At 46.5% G+C, this 23,274-nt stretch overlaps 1 protein-coding gene across 3 annotated transcripts in view; it reads left to right on the top strand.

Annotated features, from left to right (window-relative positions):
* Positions 1 to 6,615: 6,615 nt before the first annotated feature.
* Positions 6,616 to 23,274, top strand: part of ZNF106 (zinc finger protein 106) — a 93,277-nt gene continuing 76,618 nt past the window's right edge. The window contains exons 1-2 of one of the 3 annotated variants that reach the window (XM_040332887.1): positions 6,628 to 6,710; positions 8,769 to 8,953. The gene's annotated coding sequence lies outside the window, so the exon portion shown is untranslated. Of the gene's footprint in view, positions 6,711 to 8,768; positions 8,954 to 23,274 lie in introns of all 3 variants that reach the window. The other 2 variants (XM_040332886.1, XM_040332888.1) reach the window with 2 other exon arrangements.

Genomic DNA, 23,274 nt, shown 5'->3' with positions numbered 1-23,274 from the left:
GAGAGAACAGTAGGGGACATGAACCTAATAGAAGTACTAGTGTATCTAGACGATGTTATCGTGTTTGGCTGAACCCTGGAGGAACACAAACAAAGGTTGGAGAAGGTCCTAAAGAGGCTCCACGAAGAGGTCCTGAAGCTTTCCCAAGAAAAGTGCCAATTTTACCAGTCCTTGGTCCACTACCTGGGCCACATTGTGTCCGCCAAAGAGGTGGCTACAGATCCGGAGAAGTTGGATGCTGTCACCTCCTGGCCAAGGCCTACCAATGTAACCGAGCTCCGATCATTCCTGGGCTTTTGCTCTTATTATAGGAGATTCGTGGAAGGGTTTGCCAAGATAGCCAGACCCCTTAATGAATTGTTAAAAAGTGAAGGAGAGGATGATGCCTTGGAAGCAGACCAGCTAGTGAAGCCCGCTGTGGGGCCCAGGAAACCTAAGGAGTCGATCCAGGACCAGTGGACTCCTAAGTGTGAAGGGGCTTTCACTCAGTTAAAGGAAAGCTTAACCTCTGACCCTGTCTTGGCCTATGAGGACCCCAAGAAGCCCTACGAATTGCATGTTGATGCCAGCCGAGATGGGCTTGGCGGAGTGCTATATCAGGAACACGATGGCCACCTGCGACCTGTCGCCTATGTGAGTAGGAGCCTGGCTCTCGCTGAGAAGAATTACCCAACACACAAGCTCGAATTCTTGGCACGAAAGTGGGGGGTTGTAGACAAATTAAGAGACTATTTATATGGGGTCGAATTTACCGCTAAGCTGGATGCCACGGGACATCGATGGCTGGCTGCTCTTTCAGGTTTTACCTTCAGCTTAAAATATCGTCCAGGAGTTGGGAATAGGGATGCTGATGCCCTATCCAGAAGGCCTCATGACCCCAGCAACCCCGCCGAAGAATGGACTCAATTGACCCCAGAGGGCGTGCAAGTCCTATGCCAGGGAGCCGAACTCCAGATAGGAGGAGGACCCAGGGCTGAAGAGATCAGGGTTTCGTCTGCTGGGGTACCCAAATGTTACTGCACCGTAACACAAGTAGGAGAGGAAGGCCTACCAAAGTTGTCTAAGAAGGACTTAAGGAGGGATCAAGAGGAAGACTCCCTGGGGAGACTGGTGTTGAAAGCCTTAGAGGACCAATGTCCAGATCTGCTTCTAACAGACTCCCCAAAAGAGGCTCGTTTGTTATATAAAGAATGGGACTGGTTGCAGATACATCAAGGGGTGGTCCACCGAAGGGGCCCCTCTGATGGTCTGGAAGAAAAATGGCAACTGTTCCTGCCCACTAAGCATAGAGAAGAGGTCTTAACTGCCCTTCACGACAACCATGGTCATCTAGGGCCTGAAAGAACCTTCCACCTAGTTAGAGACAGGTTTCACTGGCCCTAAATGCGGGCTGAAGTTGAAGGTTACTGCCACTCCTGCATATGGTGTATCCAGAGGAAGACCCTGCCCCATCGAGCTGCCCCAATGGGCCATCTTTAAAGTCAGGGACCCATGGAGCTGGTGTGCATTGACTTCCTGTGTTTGGAGTCTGATCTGAGTGGACAGGGGAATGTTCTAATAGTGACTGACCACTTTACCCAATATTCTCAAGCATTCCCCACAAAGGACCAGCAAGCCTCCACAGTGGCAAAAGTTTTAGTGGAGAGATTCTTTATTCATTATGGATTGCCCCAATGGATCCACTTTGAGAGTAATATCATAAAAAAGCTGCTGGGCATTAGGAAGTCAAGAACCACTTCATATCACTTCATGTTATCTGCAAGCAGCTGCCAGGCCTTCCAGTGTACCAGGTTAGGCCGGAAGGGAGCACAGGCCCATTAAAGACTTGGCACCAGAATCACTTGTTGCCCCTGTCTGAAGCAGTTTGCCTACCTCAGGTAGCAGACTCCCAAATGACTGCCTTAGCTTCTCGAGAGACTCAGTCTGCTCTTCAAGAAGTGAAGGGCGAAGATTCTGAGGATGAGGAAATGGAATCAGATTGGCTGTGATCTTCTCAACTGTCAGAGCCTGTAATCGCTCCTCTATCCCAATCTGAAGCTATTGGAAGTGAAGTTCTCTGACCGGAGGCCTCTAAGTTTTTGCCTTGCAGTATGTTCCCAGAGGAATCAGAAAGTAAATCGGATTCCCATATCTTTCAGAAAAAGAGGCAGATGACCCAGAAGAAGAAGCAGATGCTCCAGAAGAAGAAGCAGATGCTCCAGAAGAAGAAGCAGATGCCCCAGAAGAAGAAGCAGAAGTTCCAGAAGAAGAAGAAGATGCTCCAGAGGAAGTAGAACTCGGGCACAGAAAGAAAGAGTAATGAAGAGCTTACAGAGGCAATGGAGTCTGTCGCCCTTGAAACTTTGACACCAAGGGAGCAAAGAGAAAGAAGGGTCATTCACCCCCCTAAAAGACGGACTTACAACCAATTGGGTGAATGCTCTGAAGAAGCAGTTTTTACTTTCAAAAGGACAGTTGAAATGCCTGGTCCATCCACTGTAAATTTAGTGGAGGGCAACCCTAGCTCACCCCCTGGCACATATGGTCAGGCTGTACCCATTGAGGTAGACTGTGGGCAGGGCAGCCTCCTTTCCAAAGCTTGGTGGGAGGTTCCTCTGCCTGGTTCTTTTGTGATGGTGAACTGTCTCATGTCTGTGTATACTAACAAAGTTTTTTCCGCGTGTATTTGAAAAGCATGTACCAGGTTGTGAAGTGCAACTATCTTTGGGGGACCAAAGACTTTAAGTGGGGGGAGTGTGTAGCAAGGTTCCACTTTTGATGTGAATAAAAGACTGCTGTTTGCAGATAAAGAAGGAACTCAGCACCCTCCGGTGGCCAATTGTGTTATAGCCACCTCCTGTTTGGTATTACCCTGGTACAGCAATGCATGTTGGGAATTGAAGTGCAGGGAGATAAAAGACTCCATTCCCCTGGTCAATTGACAGACTACAATGTCCAAAGTGCAACTGTGCGATCCCAAAATACTTTGCGCCCGCACGTCCTGCTGGGTACAGGAATTTAAGGAAGAGGACGTCCTTGTCTCGCTCTCTCTGGACCGCCCTCTTTGAGCAAGAAGGAGGCCTGTGTTAAGGCTTGTCTCCAGGAGCCTAGGCCTGAGAAGCCTGGGCCAATACATGCCTGTGAGGATCGTCCCATCCTGTGAGGGGAATTCCTGACGAAGTGACCGGACCGTGTCCAAGAGCAACTGGTGACCTGTTCGATTGGCAGCATGGAAGACCGGGAACTATCGGTGATGGAAAGGGCAGAGTATCGGAGTTTTCGCAGACGGAGCAATCTAGAAAGGTCAGGCCTGGTCGGGTGAGACGGGCACCTGCCCAACAATATTTGGATTACAAATTACTCATTGCGCGCCATCGTTCACCAACAAGTATATTTGCAAATTGTTGAGAATGATCTATTGAGGTTTGGTCTGATCAACCAAACCACCCTGGTGAGACACATGTTTTAACCACTTGGTGCCCAGAGGACGTCATATGACGTCCTGGGCTTTGTGGTACTTTGTGGGGCTATATCTGAATAATGCCTGAAGCTACAGCGGCTGTTCCGCCACTTGATCGTTCCTACGGGCGGCGAAAGGGGACGTCCCCCCCTCCCTCCGGTGCTTCTACCGACTCACCCGTGCGATCGTTGAGTCGGTGACAGGAACCGCCGGCCCCCCGGATGCAGATCACAGAGAACTCCGGCAGGCCAGATGGTTGCCGAAGTCTCTATGATCGTCGGAGGCTGGGCGCGATGTTATGACGTTATACCCGGCCTCTGCATTCAAAAAAACAGCACCGCTTCGGCGGTGAATCGGTGATCGTTTTTTGTTTTTTTTAGCCATCCCAGCCTTGTGGTGAGATGTGGGGTCTTTTTGACCCCATATCTCACTGTAAAGAGGTCCTGTCATGCATATTCCTATTACAAGGGATGTTTACATTCCTTGTAATAGGAATAAAAGTGATCAAAATTATTTTATTTTTTTTAAAGTGTCAAAATGTAAAAACAATAAGTAAAATTAACAATAATAATAAAAAAAAATATTTTTAAAGTGCCCCTGTCCCCGTGTGCTTGCACACAGAAGCGAACACATACGTAAGACCCGCCCACATATGAAAATGGTGTTCAAATCACACGTTAGGTATCGCCGCGAACGTTAGAGCGAGAGCAATAATTCTAGCCATAGACCTCCTCTGTAACTCAAAACATGTAACCAGTAAAATAAATTTAAGCGTCGCCTATGGAGATTTTTAAGTACCGAAGTTTGGCGTCATTCCACGAGCGTGTGGAATTTTGAAGCGTGACATGTTAGGTATCTATTTATTCGGCGTAACTTCATCTTTCACATTATACAAAAAATTTGGACTAACATTACTGTTTTTTTTTTTTAAAGCATGAAACTGTTTTTTTTTTAAAAACGCGTTTAAAAAATTGCTGCGCAAATACTGTGCGAGATAAAAAGTTGCAATGACTGCCATTGTATTCTCTAGGGTCTATGCTAAAAAAAATATATATATAGTGTTTGGGGGTTCTATGTAAATTTTCTAGCAAAAAAAAGCAAAAAAAGATGATTTTTTACATGTAGAAACAAAGTGTCAGAATTGGCCCTGGGCCTGAAGTGGTTAAAGACTGCCTGTTAGGAAGAGTCAGTTGTTGATATATAAATACTTTTCTATTTAAAGTATTTGGTTATATTTAAGTCGCACAGTGTTGCTGTTGGTGAGAGCTGGGTGAGGCCTGGTGAAGAAGTGCTTCAGTATCGGACATATCTTTCTGAGGGAATCCCTTTGCTGTGCGCTTACATAGGTCTGTCTTAAATGCTAGAATCAAACCTGTATTTATTTATTATTACTATTGACTCTTACAGGGCCCTGCAAGCAGTCCACTACCTGTTTTACTTTGTTCTTTTACTTTCATTTCTTACCAAGTAAAGTTCCCTTGGTTAAAGGGGTGTTCCAGCCTGTTTTTAAAGCGGGGGTTCACCCTAAAAAAAATTTTTTTTTCTAGCATGCCATCAAGCATACTAGCGTGAGCTACAGTATGCCTTTATTTATTTTTTTGGCGCCGTACTCACAGTTTAATCCCGTAGTGAAGTTTCAGACTCCCCGCTTGGAATGGGCCTTCCTATGCAGAGGGAAGATGATTGACGGCTGGCTATGGCGCGTTACGCTTTCCGAAAATAGCCGAAATAGGACTTGGCTCTTCACGGCGCCTGCGCAGTCAGCTCCTAGTCTGTGCGCAGGCGCCGTATAGCGCCGTGAAGAGCCGAGACCTACTCCTATTTTCGGGAAGCGTGACGCGCCATAGCCGGCCGTCAATCATCTTCCCTCTGCATAGGAACACCCATTCCCCGCGGGGAGTCTGAAACTTCACTACGTGATTAAATTGCGAGTACGGCGCCAAAAAAAAAAAAAAGGCATACTGTAGCTCACGCTAGTATGCTGCATTTCATGGTATAAACTTGTTTCTTAGGGTGAACCACCGCTTTAAGTTTATTAAAAGTCAGCAGCTTTAAAAAGTGTAGCTGCTGGCTTTTAATAAAAAGACACTTACCTGCTCCACGGTTCCAGCGACGCACCGGCCCGGGGCTCCGCTCCTCGCCCCCGTCTTCATTCCTAGTGTGGGCACCCGGCAGTGACAGCTTTCGGCTTCACGGCCGGGCATCCACTGCGCATGCGCGAGCGGTGCGGCGCCGTCCCATTGGACAGACGCTCGCCTACAGGGAGGGGCTGCAATAAGGCGATTAAGCTATTCGCCTTACCAGCTCCTCGGCGAGAGGAGGAAGTGGGACAGGATGTCCCACTCCTCCTTAAGCCCCCCCCCAAAAAAAATTACATGCCAAATGTGGCATGTAAGGGGGCAAGGAGTGGATTAAGCGGAAGTTCCATTTTTAGGTGGAACTCCGCTTTAAGATTAAATCCGTGTGCTGTCTATCTATTATCCTGTGGGACCAGTACAACACAACGTAACAGTTTAAAGCGGGGGTTCACCCGTACATAAAACTTTTTCCCCCTAGATGGATGCTCGTTTTGTCTAGGGGAATCGGCTAGTTGTTTCTAAATATGAGCTGTACTTACCGTTTACGAGATGCATCTTCTCCGCCGCTTCCGGGTATGGGCTTCCGACGGTCGCATCCATCGCGTCACGATTTTCCGAAAGAAGCCGAACGTCGGTGCGCAGGCGCAGTATAGAGCCGCACCGATGTTCGGCTTCTTTCGGCTACTAGTGACGCGATGGATGCGACCGTCGGAAGCCTCTCGGAAGACTGTCAATCAAGAAGGAACGCCCCAAAAAAACAGCAGCTCCTCCAGGGGTAGTGCTACACGTGTAAAAAAATAAAATAAAAAAAACAGTACAACTAAAGTGAAATCCTTCACCACAATTAATAGACAAGGATAATGGTAAAATATTACAGATTCCCTTTATAGGAACAGCTCAGGGCAATGAAGGCGTCCGTAGTATACTGTCTCTACACTCTTGCTAGCTGATTGGGCAAAGAGGACGAATACCTCAGGGAAGGTATGAGGGAGAGAGACAAACAGAGCCCCGCCCACACCGGCAAACGCGTATGAGGATGTTTGGTCGCCATGGTAACTAGGGTACTGTACGGCGCCATGTTTTGATACCGGAAGCGGAAGTTGCTTGTTATATTGGAGAAATTGTACAGGTCGAGCTGGCGGGAGCGAAGCGGAGTAAGGGAGCTAAGTGTATGGGGACCATATTAGGATGAGGTAAGATGGCGGGAGTCCAGGGCTCGGAGCGCTGCACTGTCTGCGTGTATAGTGTTGCGGGGTCTCTGGTGCTGTGTATACAGTGATAGGCGCCCTTGGTGTTTGTACAGTGCTGGGGGTCTCTGGTGCTGTAGGTACAGTATATAGGGGTCTCTGGTGATGTGTGTACAGTGTTGGGGGTCTCTGGTGCTGTGTATACAGTGATAGGGTCCTCTGCTGATGTGTGTACAGCGATAGGGTTCTCTGGTGCTGTGTGTACAGTGTTGGGGGGTCTCTGGTGCTGTGTGTACAGTGTTGGGGGTCTCTGGTGCTGTGTATACAGTGATAGGGTCCTCTGCTGATGTGTATACAGCGATAGGGTTCTCTGGTGCTGTGTGTACAGTGTTGGGGGTCTCTGGTGATGTGTGTACAGTGTTGGGGGTCTCTGGTGCTGTGTGTACAGTGTTGGGGGTCTCTGGTGATGTGTGTACAGTGTTGGGGGTCTCTGGTGCTGTGTATACAGTGATGGGGTCTCGGGTGCTGTGCGTACGGTAATGGGGGGGGTCTCGGGTGCTGTGCGTACGGTAATGGGGGGGGTCTCGGGTGCTGTGCGTACGGTAATGGGGGGGGTCTCGGGTGCTGTGCGTACGGTAATGGGGGGGGGTCTCGGGTGCTGTGCGTACGGTAATGGGGGGGGTCTCGGGTGCTGTGCGTACGGTAATGGGGGGGGTCTCGGGTGCTGTGCGTACGGTAATGGGGGGGGTCTCGGGTGCTGTGCGTACGGTAATGGGGGGGGTCTCGGGTGCTGTGCGTACGGTAATGGGGGGGGTCTCGGGTGCTGTGCGTACGGTAATGGGGGGGTCTCGGGTGCTGTGCGTACGGTAATGGGGGGGGTCTCGGGTGCTGTGCGTACGGTAATGGGGGGGGTCTCGGGTGCTGTGCGTACGGTAATGGGGGGGGGCTCGGGTGCTGTGCGTACGGTAATGGGGGGGGGTCTCGGGTGCTGTGCGTACGGTAATGGGGGGGGTCTCGGGTGCTGTGCGTACGGTGATGGGGGGTCGGGTGCTGTGCGTACGGTGATGGGGGTCTCGGGTGCTGTGCGTACGGTGATGGGGGTCTCGGGTGCTGTGCGTACGGTGATGGGGGTCTCGGGTGCTGTGCGTACGGTGATGGGGTCTCGGGTGCTGTGCGTACGGTGATGGGGGTCTCGGGTGCTGTGCGTACGGTGATGGGGGGGGGGTCTCGGGTGCTGTGCGTACGGTGATGGGGGGTCTCGGGTGCTGTGCGTACGGTGATGGGGGGTCTCGGGTGCTGTGCGTACGGTGATGGGGGGTCTCGGGTTCTGTGTGTACAGTGTTGGGGGTCTCGGGTGCTGTGTGTTCGGTGTTGCAAGGGTCATAGGTGCTGTGTGTGTAGAGTACTAAGGGGCTCAGATGTTGTGTGTACTGTCACTATCAAGACCTATATGGTGTTTTTGGTGGCAGAAAATGAATGAATAGTAGTGTTTGCTGCAATGGGTTGTCTGTAATACTGGGAGTCTGCATAGATTCTAAATGAGGATGCAAATGTTCAGAACATAAACATTGCTATGGTACACTAGTTTGTGTAGGCGCATGATCTAAGCACACACTATCTGTTTGAATCCTAGTCCATGCCGGTACTTTACTCTAACCCCTGGAGTATAACAGTACAGCCGCATCTTCTAAATTGTCTCAATGGGTAGCTATACACTGTAGCTGTGGGCTCGGGAGTGTTTAGTTAGGGTGGCCATGACTTAATAGCTCATAATAGTTCTTAATAGTGTCTTGGGCTGCGGTGGTGTTCTGGGTGGCCATGGTGCTTTGGTTGCACATATTACCTCCTCTCTTGCCATTTGCGCTCATTTTGAAATCAATGTTCCACTAATAAAATGACTGCCAACAAATAGATGAATCTCTCAGTAGTATAAATGAAAGCTGAACTTCAGTAAAAGTCTTCCCGTGCAGTGGGGCTGCACCTGCACGCCAAGGGTTAACTGCTCCTTTATGTCTTGGGGGACGGTGTACAGCAGTTTGTTTACCCTATTCTCTGCTCCCACAGGATCCTCCATGCTGCTTGACTGGTCCTGCAGCCTCTTCTCCCCTGCACTCTGGCGGTCTGAGGTCCTCTGATGTATTCAAGACAGGTGCAAGGTCCTTAGCCCTGCATTGGACACGAGGATGCCACGGGACAGTCCGCCACTGCAGCATGGGGGAGCGCTGTCTACCAGGGGAGCAGATTATCTGGTAAGTAAAACGACTTTCCTGTCCCCTAGACATAAACAAGCAGTTATCCCTTTTCAGTGTGGATAAATAAATGTACCCTACCCTCCAGACCACTTGCAGCTGAGGGTAATGGTGAAGTCCTGGTGAAATGTTTAGTATTTGAAATCTTGTGAGAACAGGCTCCTGTGCTGTGCTGAATTGTCTTATTGTGAGATTTGGTGTACTATCCATTACACAGGAGGGTAAGGGGGCTACTCGATTGGTAGTGCCAATCGAGTAGCCCTAGATTTATACTATCCAATGCCCTGCTCAATACAGTCCTACTTTGTTTTGGTTTCCTGTAAATGGTTCTGTCTGTACATCTGGTGCCTGACCTGAGGCCTTTGCTTACCATGCAGTCTGGGGACTCCAGCAGTCAGTAGTAGCAGTGCTGAATTTGTTAAGGGATTGTAATGCCAGTGATCAATCAAGCAGTCTCAATCCTTCCACAATAGTACAGACACTAAATGTATCAATCAGGTTTAGATTGCAACAATGATAATGGCATGTCGTACTGAGCAAGCTATAGCTGCCAAATAGCATGTACTAGCAGGGGTTAATCAGCAGGAGAGCATAAGCCAGTAGCCAAATAAGGAATCGGAAATGAGTGAGAATAATTTCCTCATAAAGAAAAGATCCCAAAGTCTTTGGGTATGTAGTGACAGCTCCACTGACAGATAAGAAGTCCCACACAACTTATCACATGGGATTCATCTTGTGTAAATGGGAGGAATATTTATCTTCTCATTGTCTGACTGACTTTGACAGCAGCCAATGGCGCCATACTGCTGTCTCGGCCAATGAGGAGGGGAGTCCCAGGCAGCCAAGAAAAAAATTGAACATCCCTGCATCTAGATGGGGCGCAGGTAAGTATTACAGGGGCTGCTGCACACAAAAGGCTTCTTATCTTAATACCTTTACAATCACACTTGTAATCTCTGAGGTGTGCACATGCAGGCAGATACAATAGTTGCTTATGTCTCTGGTGGGACCACCAAGCTTACCAGTAGTAAAACGGCATCAACAGTGTTTTTTTTTTTTTTTTTTTCCAAAGCCGTACCATAGTTGTCCAATTTTCTGTAATTATTAAGGTCCGTCGCACAATCGTACAAAAAATACTGCTTTCAGAGCGATCGTACAATGATCGATGATGGAATAAACTACCAACATAGGTAGTGAGACAGTCAACAGTAAAGGGCTTTAAACATGCTTGGGATAAACATAAATTAGTCAGATAACAAAATTATTGATAAAACCCCCCCCCCCCCCCAAAAAAAACAAAAAACAAATATAAAAATGGACAGACTTGATAGACTACCGTCACTTTTCTGTTTCTAATCTGATCCTTAGCATACAGCTTTCATCCGAAATGATCCGAGGAGACAGATAAGTGTTCAGTTTTGTGTCCAGTGAAACTTTTGTTAAACCTCTATAAACTGAGTTGAATGTAAATTGGTTTAATGTTTTTATTTAGGTAACCCTAGCTTTCTTTTGTTTTGGAAATTGCTTTGTAATTACAATAAGAATGTACCAACAATGGTTGTGCTAAGATACTTCCAAACTAAACACAGTCTAGGTGTTTACAGTATTCTTGTAAATATTTATGTGGAAGTTGTCATTTTTAGGACCCTTTCACACTCATCAGTTTTTCTTCTGTGCCTAAGGGCTCTTTCACACGGAGCGGACCGTTTCTGGGTCCGCTCCGTGTGTCCGCCAAAGCTCAGCGGGGATCCCCGCTGAGCTGTCGGCGGATAGGGCGGTCCCCGCACACAGTGCAGGGACCACCCTGTCTCTGCTCCGCTGTCCCCTATGGGGGACCGGATGCAGACGGACCGTCTGTCCGTCTGCATCCGGTCCGTTCCGCCGAACGGAAGAAAAATAGGGTTTCTTCCGTTCGGAAAAGCGGATCCCGACTGACGCTAGCGGATGCTCCATCCGCTAACGGACGCGTTCCCACAGGGATTCATTACAAGTCCATTAACGGACTTGTAATGAATGGACGAACGGTCCGCTGGTGTGAAAGGACCCTAAAGCCTGGTAGACATGAGATTATCGCTCAAATTATCGTTTTTTTTTTTTTTTTCTGGATGCAAAAGTACAAAAATTCTCATACGATAGAATACAAATTTGGAAGTGATGTATTTGTATTGTATTTTTGGATGAAAACTGTACTGATTAAACAAAAATCGCATGATCTGGTATCGTACGAGAAGCATTTTCGTGTTTGCCCCTTTGGAAAATTTTGGGTGACAGCTGTGTACCAATGATCAGATTATCGTACAATTGCTTTGAAAGTGGTATTGTTTTTGTATGATTTTCTGATCGTGTGTATGGGGCTTAAAGCCTGCTATACACTATTAGTTTTTTTGGGGTTTAAAAAAAAAAAAAACGTTCGGCATCCGGTCGGAGCTTCTGAACTAATGGTCCAATAGTACATCGTTCTCCCCACTTCTCATGTGTACCCTGCATTACCAAAAGCGGAAGAAAAATGCATTACCATTAAGTCCTATAGAACTCCTCACACCAGTCAGTTGAAGGTCAGTTGCATTTTGAAAAGTCCTACATGGTGCATAATTGATGCGATAAAAAACAAAAAGCGCCAAAAATGCACTGTGCCATTAAATGAATGGACAACTCATCAATAACACACCAGCATTTTTGTCACGTTTCTTTGAGTCCTTTTTTTCCCAAGTGAAAAATGCACCGGAAACGCAACAAAAACACATGCGTTTTCACCTTGTTTTTGTGAGGAGCAGTGTGAGAGCAGCCTTAAAGGGTCACTAAAGGATTTTTTTTTTTTTTTTATCTAAATAGCTTCCTTTACCTTACTGCAGTCCTGGTTTCATGTCCTCATTGTTAGTTTTTGCTCTGATGTTGCTGTAATCCTTCTCTGTTCTGAACAGTCTGTTTCCTGATGAAAAAAGTGATGGGAGCTTTCTCTCTGTGGTCACTAATCAAGGAGGTGTGATTACTGTGTGTCTAAAACACCTCAACACCAATACAGTTTCGTTTTACAAACCATCACTGCCCTGTATTGGCTCTGTGTCTCTGTACATCACACAAGCAGGAAACAACATGCAAAAACGAAACTGAAACTGTAGGTACATTTATATGATTGATTTTTTATCTATTTTTAATCATTTTTAAAAGGAATCAGTTAACTATTATGTCTCTATACCCTGTAAACAGTAATTTCAGCAAAAAAAAAAATGTTTCCTTTACAACTCCCTTTAATTAATCCTATATTTCTTTAGGTGTATACTATTTAAAACTGATGTGTTTTTGTGTGTGTGTGTGTGTGTATGTATATGTGCAGTATTCATGAGTATTTGACTTCATGCACAAATGCTGATCCAGCGAATGACAGGTCCGGTCTCTTCACACTGTGCAGGCATGGACATGTCAGAGCTCCGCTCTCCTCTATGGGGGATCGGATGAAAATGGACATGTCGCCAATGACACCTGTCGCTCCATAGACCTGCATAGAGCATCCGTTCAGGTCAGGCTAAAACTGACAGGTGGACCTGAACGGTCCGCATGTGTGAAAGGGGCCTAATGAAGGACTGGAGCACCTATCAGATTTTTTTAACTCTGGCAGTTTAATTTTTTTTTTTAAATAACTGTTTGACTATATAGACTATGACCAATGTCCCACTGTGTCACTGGCGAGAAGTCACCTGATCAAGAAAACTATGGAGGACCTAAAGGAGAGGTGAATCTCCTCTGCTTGGATGTGTCACTCGGCTGCATGGGCAAGGTATTGACCTCTGACCAGCGACATACAATCTTTACAGTCACAGTGACGGAGCAACACCTAAAATCCCTAAAAAGCAGGCGAGTGTCCCTACATCTTCTCACAGCTCTGTTGAATTCTTGTGAGACATTATCCCAAAGAAAAAGCTTTTACTCTCCTGTCGAGCAGCTGGATAAAGCTCAATTGTTCACGTGGTTTGTAATTGGTAATGTAATACAGTGGAACCTCGGATTACGAGCATAATCCGCTCCAGCAAAATGCTTGTAATCCAAAGTACTCACATATTAAAGTGAGTTTCCCCATTGAAGTCAATGGAAACGAAAATAATTTGTTCTGCATTGACTTCAATAGCTTGCAATACCGCATGCGGCCAGAGGTGGTGGGCGCTGGAGAGCCTTGGCAACAGCCGGAAAGGCCCAAGTACAGCTCGGCTGACCTCGCAATGGCTCGGGGTTGCGTCTTTCTGAGCATTTCCAATCGGCTCCACTTGGCTCCCTGGCGCCCCCCCACCTCAGGCCAAACGCGCTACTGCACACCGTTTTGGCCTGTATCTTGCTCGGTTTGCAATACAACACTCGCAAACCGAGTTAGGATTTTTCAGAATACAGCGCTCGTATTGCGAAATGCTCGTTAACCGCGTTACTGGCAATCTGAGGTTCCACTGTATTATGTTCAAATCGATGTTGTGTAAGAGAGATCAATGTCATGCTTTAAGGCGGAAGTAAACCCATTCCAAACAGTTTAATTTCTGGCACGTGATGGAAATTTAACACTCCCATTGAATGTGCTCTCAACTAGGGCTGGGAAAAAAATCGATTTGAATCGAGTTGGGAGGTCAAATCGATTCAGATTTTGACCAAATCGATCTTTTAGATTTTTTTTTATTTTTTTTTTCCATAGGACCGGCGCTCTGCGGACTAGGCTGAAGCCGTGGCCTCGCCTAAAAAATCCTACCCGCAGTGATCCTGGGAAAGGCCACTAGACCGAAGCCGCGGCCTTTGCCCAGGGTCGTGGTGAGCTGCGAGCAGGATTTTTTAAGGCGAGGCCGCGGCTTCGGGCCTAGTCCGCGGCCTTTTCCCAGGATCGCGGCAGACTAGGCCGAAGCCTCACCTAAAAACTCCTGCCCGCAGCCCCTTAGGACAGGCGCTGTGTCCATCAGAAAAAAAACTAGATTAGTATCGTGGATCAAGTTTTGTTTTTTTTGTTTTTTTAAATCGTTGATTTTTTGAGGCCAAAATCGCCCAGCTCTGCTCCTAACCAAACTGTCCAACCATCCAATGGCTGGTGTCATAACTGATCACATGTGCAGCATCATGGCAGTTGTAGACTAAAAAGAGGCAAAGATGGCAGCTTCCTTGGCTGAAAACAATAGGGAGCGGGGGGGGGGGGTTCTTACACTTTAAGTAACTAAAGATTTTCACTTCTAGCTTCGTTGTATGACCATCTTCCATGTAAAGAACACAGCTATGTTATAGATGTGCAGATCTTTGACACTGAGAAATGTCTTGGCGACCATTGAAGGGGCAGCATGAATGTCCAGCTTAAAGTCCGTGTGGCCTGTGCCAGAAAAGATCACTGTTAGGCCTCGTACACACGACAGAGTTTCTCGGCAGAATTCGCCGAGAAACTCGGTCAAAACCCGGATTCTGCCGAGAATCTCTGTCGTGTGTACACTTTTGGCTCGATGGAGCCGCCGAGGAACTCGACGAGAAAATAGAGAACATGTTCTCTATTTTCTCGTTGTCCTCGTTCTTCTATGGGAGAAGCCGGCCCGCCGAGCTCCTCGGCGGCTTCATCCCAAAACTCGACGAGGAACTCGACGTGCCAAGCACGTCGAGTTCCTCTGTCGTGTGTACGGGGCCTAACACATACTCTAAGCTTACCACAAAGCTTTCATGCCGGAAGCATCTGAAATAATCTAAGGGCTGTTGGCATTGGACAATTGTGGTGACACTTTTAAAACGACAGCAAAGAAACAGTTTCTTGAAGGAGTGAATCCTCGCCACAAGAACCCTCATAGCTCAGAAATTACTCGTCCTTGATTGAGAAACTATTTTTGCTTTGAGAGGATTTAAAATAGTGTCTGACAGGAACTCTACACTCCTATCTGTAATACTTATTCCAGAGGCTCCAGTTAAAACTCTCAATTCCTACCCCTTTCCTACCTAACTGGTCAAATATTTTTTATCTATAAAATATGTTTTTTTTATGTTTTGCAAATAAATGATTGGATGAATTATAGCAGGGGTCTCCAAACATTTTAAACAAAGGGCTGGTTTATTGTCCTTCAGACTTTAGGAGGGCCGGATTGTGGCCAGCAGGAGTAGAAATTCTAGCATCAGTGGGAGTATACATCACCACATTTGGTATTGGGGGGGGGGGGGGGGAAAGTGCTCCACTGTTAATATCCTAGGGAAAAATAGAGCCCTCATTATTTTTGTCGGTGGGAAAAAATGGTGCATTTTTGGTGTCAGATGGCAGAATATTGTATTGTATGAGTGGGAGGAATAGTGCCCCAAGGGCCGGGTAAAGGCAAGCAAAGGGTCACATATGGCCCTCGGTATGCAGTTTGGAGACCACTGATTTATAGCTTTGGAACTTTTGTAATTACAAGAGGAGCTGATCATGGTCTTCTAGTGTTTTCTGACATTTTGCAGTAGACAGGCCATTCTCTTTTTGTCAGTTGATGCTGCCCTAACCTTTTTGGCCCCAAAACTCGATTCGCGATGCAAATTGATAGATTTTTTTCCTGATGGACACCGCGCCGTTCCTAAGTTTTTAGGCGAGGCCGCGGCTTCGGCCTAGTCCGTCGTGATCTTGGGAAAATGCTGCAGACCAGGCCGAAGCCATGGCCTTGCCTAAAAAATCCTGCCCTCAGCTTGCCACGATCCTGGAAAAAGGCCGCGAGCGGCGTCCAGCCTCCGGCCTTTTCCCAGGATCGTGGCAAGTTGTGGGCAGGATTTTTTAGGCGAGGCTTCGGCCTAGTACGCGGAGTGCGGAAATAACGATTTGGTCAAAATCTGAATAGTTTTGCCCTCGCAACTTGATTCAAAACTATTTTTTCCCCCAGCCCTACATATAGCTTGTATTGAGAGTACCAGAGAGGTAATGGCAACCTATAGGAATTCCCAAATGTTTATGACTATAACATAACCGTTCATGGAAGAATCTGCAGTAATGTGCCGGAAGATTTCTAAAGGGCAAGATCTGTGATTTAAGTAAATGTTTCAGCAAGCAGATTTTCATTGCGGTCTTGTGATTGCATGTGTCTTTTATGTACAGAATCCTCACAGATTGCAAGAATATCTCAAAGATGTTGGAAGGTCTTTGAGATATTGGAAGGTCAAATCGATTCAGATTTTGACCAAATCGATTCAGATTTTGACCAAATCGATTTTCTTATTTTTTTTAAAAAAAAAATCTCCATAGGATCGGCGCTCCGCGGACTAGGCCGAAGCTGTGGCCTCGCATAAAAAATCCTGCACGCAGCTCGCTGCGATCCTGGGAAAAGGCTGCGAGGCTGGACGCCGTGGGCTAGGCCGAAGCCGTGGACTTTTCCCAGGATCGCGGGGAGCTGCGGGCAGGATTTTTTAGCGTCAAATATATTTTTATTCTGTCTGACAAAGAAAAATAAACAACGTTCAAGTGTCCGCGTGACAAGAAATTACAATATAAATCCTATCGGCAACCCTCACCATGCCACATTATCAATAAAAACTCAGAGGCTCCACCACCTACGAGGAGCATACAGTGCCATTCCACACAAAGGACAGTGAGGGCTTAGCTAATTTACATACCACGACACTTGATTTATTCAACTGAGATTTTTTTCAGAGAGAAAGAAAAGCAAAGAAGGAGAAAAAAAGAAAGGGAGAAAGAGAGCAATAGAGGATAGCGGGAGAAAGAAAAGAAAGCAGAGAATACATAGAAAGAAGGGACCGAGCAGACCACGGCAAGTCAAACCTACATGATGAAATCATATCAAGGAGCGGGATTAATTTAGAGGTACCAAGAATGTTTTCAGAAAGTCTGAGGCAGAGTAGTTAATCCAGAGGAGCCAGAGGGACTTGAATTTGTCGAAGGTGTCAGTATCAAGGGCCAACATCTCTTCCATGCGCATAATATCATTGACCGTGGATACCCACAAGGCTAGGGGGGGGGGGTGGTCGTTTTCCAGAACATAGGGATAAGCCAGGGCTCGACAAATCCCGGGCGCCAGGTCGCCATGGCGACTAGAAATAGGGCCCTGGCGACTTGGCTTGGAAGGGGGGGCCATCTGGTGGGGCCGTTGGTATTACAAGTTAAGCATTACAAGTTAAACAGCAATTCTAATGTTGTTTTTCACTATTTTCACTGCCATCTTCTTCCCTCTAATTAGAACCCCCAAACATTATATATATTTTTTATCCTAACACCCTAGAGAATAAAATGGCAAACGTTGCAATACTTTCTGTCATGCCGTATTTGCGCAGCGGTCTTACAAGCGCACTTTTTTGGTGAAAAAAAATTAGACAATAGTAAAGTTATCCCCATTTTTTTTTTATATTATGAAAGATAATGTTACGCCGAGTAAATTCATACCCAACATGTCACGCTTCAAAATTGCGTCCGCTCGTGGAATGCCGACAAACTTTTACCCTTTAAAATCTTCATAGGCGGCGTTTAAAAAAAAATCTACAGGTTGCATGTTTTGAGTTACAGAGGAGGTCTAGGGCTAGAATTATTGCTCTCGCTCTACCAATCGCGGCGATACCTCACATGTGTGGTTTGAACACCGTTTACATATGCGGGCGCTGCTCACGTATGTGTTCGCTTTCTGCGCGCAAGCTCGTCGGGACGGGGCGTGTTTTCTGGCTCCTAACTTTTTTACCTGGCTCCTAGATTCCAAGCAAATTTGTCAACCCCTGGGATAAGCTGCCTAGCGGCCGACAGGAAAGAACGCAACAGAGTGCATTTCTGGGAGGCTATGGAGCCAGGAAGCATAGACAATAGAGCTATCTCCGGGGGGGCAGGATTTTTTAGGTGAGGCCGCGGCTTTGGCCTAGTCCGTGGCCTTTTCCCAGGATCGCGGCGGACTAGGCCGAAGCCGTGGACTTGCATTAAAACTCCTGCCCACAGCTCCTTAGGACCGGCGCGGTGTCCACCAGAAACTAACTTGATTTGAATAGATTTTTTTTTTCCCCGCAGATTTTTTTGGGGGCCAAAATCGCGCAACTCTAAATCCCGTAGTTTTGGAAACAGATTAAGCCTACACTCTCACACTATAGCATTTTGTTAATGCATACACGATTGTGTGAAAAATGTGAGTTGCTCTTACATTATGACATTATTTTTGCATTATGACACCCCAAATAAGGCAAAAAGATGCATGTTTTCCACTGAAAAAAATAGCAAAAAGGGTGCATAACCTACTTTGACGTGCTTTCTTTTGGTGGTATTTGATCACTTCATCAGTGATTTGATTTCTTCATCAGTTTAGGCCAATATGTATTCTGCTACATATTTTTGGTAAAACAAATCCGCTGACACCCGTAATCACCCGCCTCCACAATGATCCGATTTTTCGGACGGAAGAAAATCCCATTTTTCTTCCGTCTGGCGGATCGGATCGGCCGAATAGCACCACTAAAACGACAGTAAAGCGCCGCTTTACCGCTGGCGTCCCTGCCGCCTAAAGGGAAGCATTTTTCTTGAGCTTTTCAGGCACTTTTTTAACGCGCTTAAAAAAACTCCTTGGTGTGAAAGCAGCTTTGTTTGATCCCCCAATTGCCGGCAAAGACTCTGATTGTCGCCATCTAGGTGCAGGATGTATATTTTTTTCTTAGTTTTGTATTTACTGAGCTCCTTTTATAATCTTTTCATCATGTCTTCCAGACTAGGAAATCAGTGAGCATTGGAAGTCTTCAGATGTGGAAAGCAACTGTGCTCTCATGGCTCCAAGCTTTCCCCATTCAGTTGTCACCTAATATAGATAGAACATTTCCGACATAGATCTGTAGGAAAAATTAGGTTCAACACATGTTCTTTTTATACATACAGATCTTCTAGGAAGTGGAGAAGGTCACTTGTTGTTTGGTTAGCTGTTGGTTTAGTTGTTGCTATGTTTTATCTATACAAATGTTTTTCTTATAATAGCCAAGTGGAGCTTTTGCATTTGCAATAATTATATCTGCTTATTTTAACCTTTTATATAATGTCAGTCCTGGAGTTCGAGAGTTTGCCGTCTAATATTCCAGCTTCAATCTCAAAAGACGCACGCATTTTTGGATTGCAAGAGTCGCATTCAGTTAAGTCATTATTGGCTGTTAAACCCTGGACTCCAGAACTCTAAAGCCCCCATACACACTTTTCAATTTTCTGACGATTTTTGTCTTCGGATTTTTCGAAACATAATATGAGCCTAAACCTTAAAGGCCCTACACACGATCAGATTTTCAGACAGGAATTGTGTGATGGCAGAATGTTGTCCATTAATCCGACAGCAAATGTGGGATAGCATGCTTTTAAAAATTTCCGACAACAAATGTGTGATGTAGGATTTTCCGATTGTGTATACAGAAGTCTGTTGAAAAAAAATCCAAAGTGTAAACACGTATGCTCCGAACCAATGTTAACCATAAGACAACGTTGGCAGAAGTTACCAAATGAAAGAGGACTGAAGTTCCTTTTTTAAGCCTACATTTACACAGCCACATAGTTAGATTGTTTACTGACTGCGTTCAGGGGCTTCTAAACTCCAATTTGTGTGATACCAAAACAGGCTGCTGACACCCCAAAAGCAAAACATTTATTTAGGGCTGTGGAAATTAAAGATTAATTCCTCGATTAATCGGTCAAAATTCTTTTGATCAGTTCTAGTGGTGCAACGTAAATGATCCGTGATCCGAACGGGTCACCATATGCAGATCGGCACACCACGTGATCCGCGGAGCTCCGTGTAGCAAAAACGACGTTTAAAACAACGTTTTTAACCACTTGCTTACTGGGCACATATACCCCCCTCCTGCCCAGGTGAAATTTCAGCTTCCGGCACTGCGTCGCTTTAACTAACAATTGCGCGGTCGTGCGACGTGGCTCCCAAACAAAATTGACGTCCTTTTTCCCCCACAAATAGAGCTTTCTTTTGGTGGTATTTGATCGCCTGTGCGGTTTTTATTTTTTGCGCTATAAACAAAAATGAGCGACAATTTTGAAAAAAAAAACAATATTTTTTACTTGTTGCTATAATAAATATCCCAATTTAAAAAAAAAAAAACACATATTTTTTTCTCAGTTTAGGCCGATACGCATTCTTCTACATATTTTTGGTAAAAAAAAAAAAAAAAATCGCAATAAGCGACTGGTTTGTGCAAAAGTTATAGCGCCTACAAAATAGGGGACAGAATTATTATTTTTTATTATTTTTTTTTTTTTTACTAGAAATGGCGGCGATCTGCGATTTTTATTGGGACTGCGACGTTATGGCGGACACATCGGACACTTTTGACACATTTTTGGCGCCATTCACATTTATACTGCGATCAGTGCTATAAATATGCACTAATTACAGTATAAATGTGACTGGCATTGAAGGGGTTAACACTAGGGGGTGAGGAAGGGGTTAAATGTATCCCTGCATAGTGTTCTAACTGTAGGTGGGGGGGGGGGGGACCGATCTATGTCCCTATGTACAAGGGACACAGATCGGTCTCCTCTCCAGAGACAGCACCGCTGTCTCTGTGTAAAACGGCAATGAGAGATGATCTCATATGTTTACATATGAGATCATCTCTCATTTGCCGCACAGATCGCATCGCAAATGGCCACTCTGATTGGCCGTTCGCGGCGATCTGTAATTGGCTGTGTCGGCCAACACAGAATTTCCCCGCTGCGCGCTCTGGAGCGCGCGCGGGGAACGCCCAAAGGGGCGGACGTCTATTGACGTCCTGTTGGATTTTGGGATCCGCGCTGTAGCCGTCATTTGACTATAGCGCGGGTCCCAGGAGGTTAAACCCGCGCATGCCCAGAAGCTAGTTATGAAGCAAGCTTCAATGGAAAAAAGTGGTGAACGTAACCTCGCTTTGCTAGAGCATTGTGAAAAAATGATGGTGTGTAGGCAACGTCGTTTTTGAAAATTGAAGTTTTCTTTATCGTACATCACGGGACACAGAGAAGCATAGTAATTACTATGTGGGTTATAGAGAGTACCTTCAGGTGTGGACACTGGCACGCCCTTAAGGCAAGAAGTTCCCTCCCCTATATAACCCCTCCCATACCGGGAGTGCCTCAGTTTTTTGCCAGTGTCTAAGGTGTTGGTCACGAGTGAACATGTGCTCCAAGGAGCTCCACTGGAGGGATCCATATTGGATGTAAAAAGCCTCCATGAAATCCGGATCCGTCCAAAGTGCTTCTGAGCCAAAGTGGACGGTACCCGGGCCCCGGTTAAGAAGAACGGGGTTTGGCCTGTAATGCTTCTCTTTGAGAGCTGGATCCTGGTTATTCAGTACTTTGGTCAATTTCCTAATACCAAAAGTTTACTGACAGGGTGCGATATGGGTCCAGGGGTGTGGTGTTCCTGTCCATGGACCCCGGTCCCTGAAGGTCTATAGACGCTGCTCTCCGTGATGGGTGAAGATTGGACTGTCTGTTATGCAGAGTCCTGCAGCGTTGGATCAGGTAAGTGAAGGTGCTTCAGGACTTGGTCCTAGGAGTAACCTTCCTTTATTTGAGCCATTATGTTTGCCTAAAGCTAACTGTCTGTGCTTCTCCTATATGGTCCTGTGTGTTGTGGGGAGGAAGGGTATCTCTAGTCAGGTAGTTAGCCCCTCCTGTGCAGGTTAAAAGCAGAGAAAAGTTGTCCAAAATGTTTGGCTTCACTTGGCTTACCTGGTTCTCACATGGAGCTGTGGGTTCCATCCTCGTCATGCGCGCGCGACATTGATGTGTCTTAGGCGCACGCGCGCGCACAAATGAAATTTTTGTACGCTGCTCCGATGCGCACGAATGTGCGCGGCGTGCTCCGTGAGATGCGTGTGACGACATGTGCGCGCGTGCGGCTACGTGTGCGCGCGTAGCCTCGTGGTGCACGCCTAACAGCGGCGCGCGCGTGCGCATGCGCGCAGGGGGTCTATCTCAGCTGTTCTCTATGAGACTTGAGATTACAGGACAGAGCAGGTCAGGTGATACACCTAGTCCTTATATGCTCCAGTCCACCTAACTGGTTCTGGCTGACGGTGGACACAGAGATCTTGTGCACATACTTCAGTATTTAGTACTGGTGGTGGACAGTGACATTTGCTTAAGGCGCATAGTGGGCTCTGCACCTTGCCAACCATCAAATAGCAGCGTCAGTGCTGGTCTATAGGTTCGCAAGTAGTTGCAACTATTGTGAGAACCTCAGCTTTATCATGGCTAAAGGCTCGGGGACTAGAAGCAAAAAAGCAAAGGGATCGCCATCTGGCTCAGAGGATCTCGGGCATGCTCCTGCGGCTGCTTCCTCTCCTGAAAAGGAGGCCCAGGGTGAACCATCAGGGCTGTCAGATGCCTGTTCTGCCCTTGTCCCACTTGCTCCAGTTTTTGTGACACAGGAGGCTCTGGCCTCAGCTATGGGGGGTCTGGAGCAGAGATTAGCGACCTTGATTGCATCCTCTCTCTCAAGGGAAAAACGCACAAGGTCCCCCTCTCCCTCTGAGGAGTCCCTCGATTTGGGGCATGCATCCTCAGAAGAGGTTGATTTACCCTCTGGAGATCTGGCAGAAGGTCAGCTGGAAGTAGTGGACTCTGAGGATTCCACTTTGGGAGAACCCTTTTCGGCGTCGCAATCCGAAAAATTGTTGGTCCAGTCCCTCACTGAGATGGTCCGTTCGGCCTTCAAGTTGCCACTTTCAGAACCAGCTTCAAGTGCAGTCTCATCTTTAGGCTCCTTAAAAGCTCCTCAAGCTAATTATTCCTTCCCGGTTCACCCCTTGCTGGAAGGGCTTATCTACAAGGATTGGGAACATCCAGATAGATATTTTCTTCCTCCTAAGAAGTTTTCGGTTTTATACCCCATGGAGGAACAATTCACTAAAAGATGGGGCATCCCCAAGGTTGACGCAGCTGTGTCCTGCGTAAACAAATCTTTGACCTGTCCAGTAGACAATGTTCTGGTATTCAAAGATCCGACAGACAAGAGATTAGAGACTTTATTAAAAACCTCTTTTGCTTCGGCGAGAGGAATAACCCAGCCTGCAATTGCGGCTATTGGGATTTGCCAGGCCTTGAAGGACCAGTTTAAAGGGGTCTTATAGGAATTGCCGGCACAACAGGCCCAGAATTTGGCTGAGTTTCCCAGAGCATTATGTTTTGCCATAGATGCTATTAAGGACTCCATTCAGCAGTCCTCACGTCTCACTCTCTCGCTAGTTCATATGCGCAGGTTACTCTGGCTGAAGAACTGGTCTGCTGAAGCCCCGTGTAAAAAATTACTGGCGGGGTTTCCCTTTCATGGAGAGCGTTTGTTTGGGGAAGATCTGGATGCTTACATTCAGAAAATTTCCAGTGGCAAAAGTACACTGTTGCCAGTAAAGAA

The sequence above is a fragment of the Rana temporaria genome, chromosome 13 (assembly GCF_905171775.1).
Source record: "Rana temporaria chromosome 13, aRanTem1.1, whole genome shotgun sequence".
NCBI classification, from domain to species: domain Eukaryota; kingdom Metazoa; phylum Chordata; class Amphibia; order Anura; family Ranidae; genus Rana; species Rana temporaria.
This window is presented reverse-complemented; position numbering and strand designations above follow the sequence as displayed.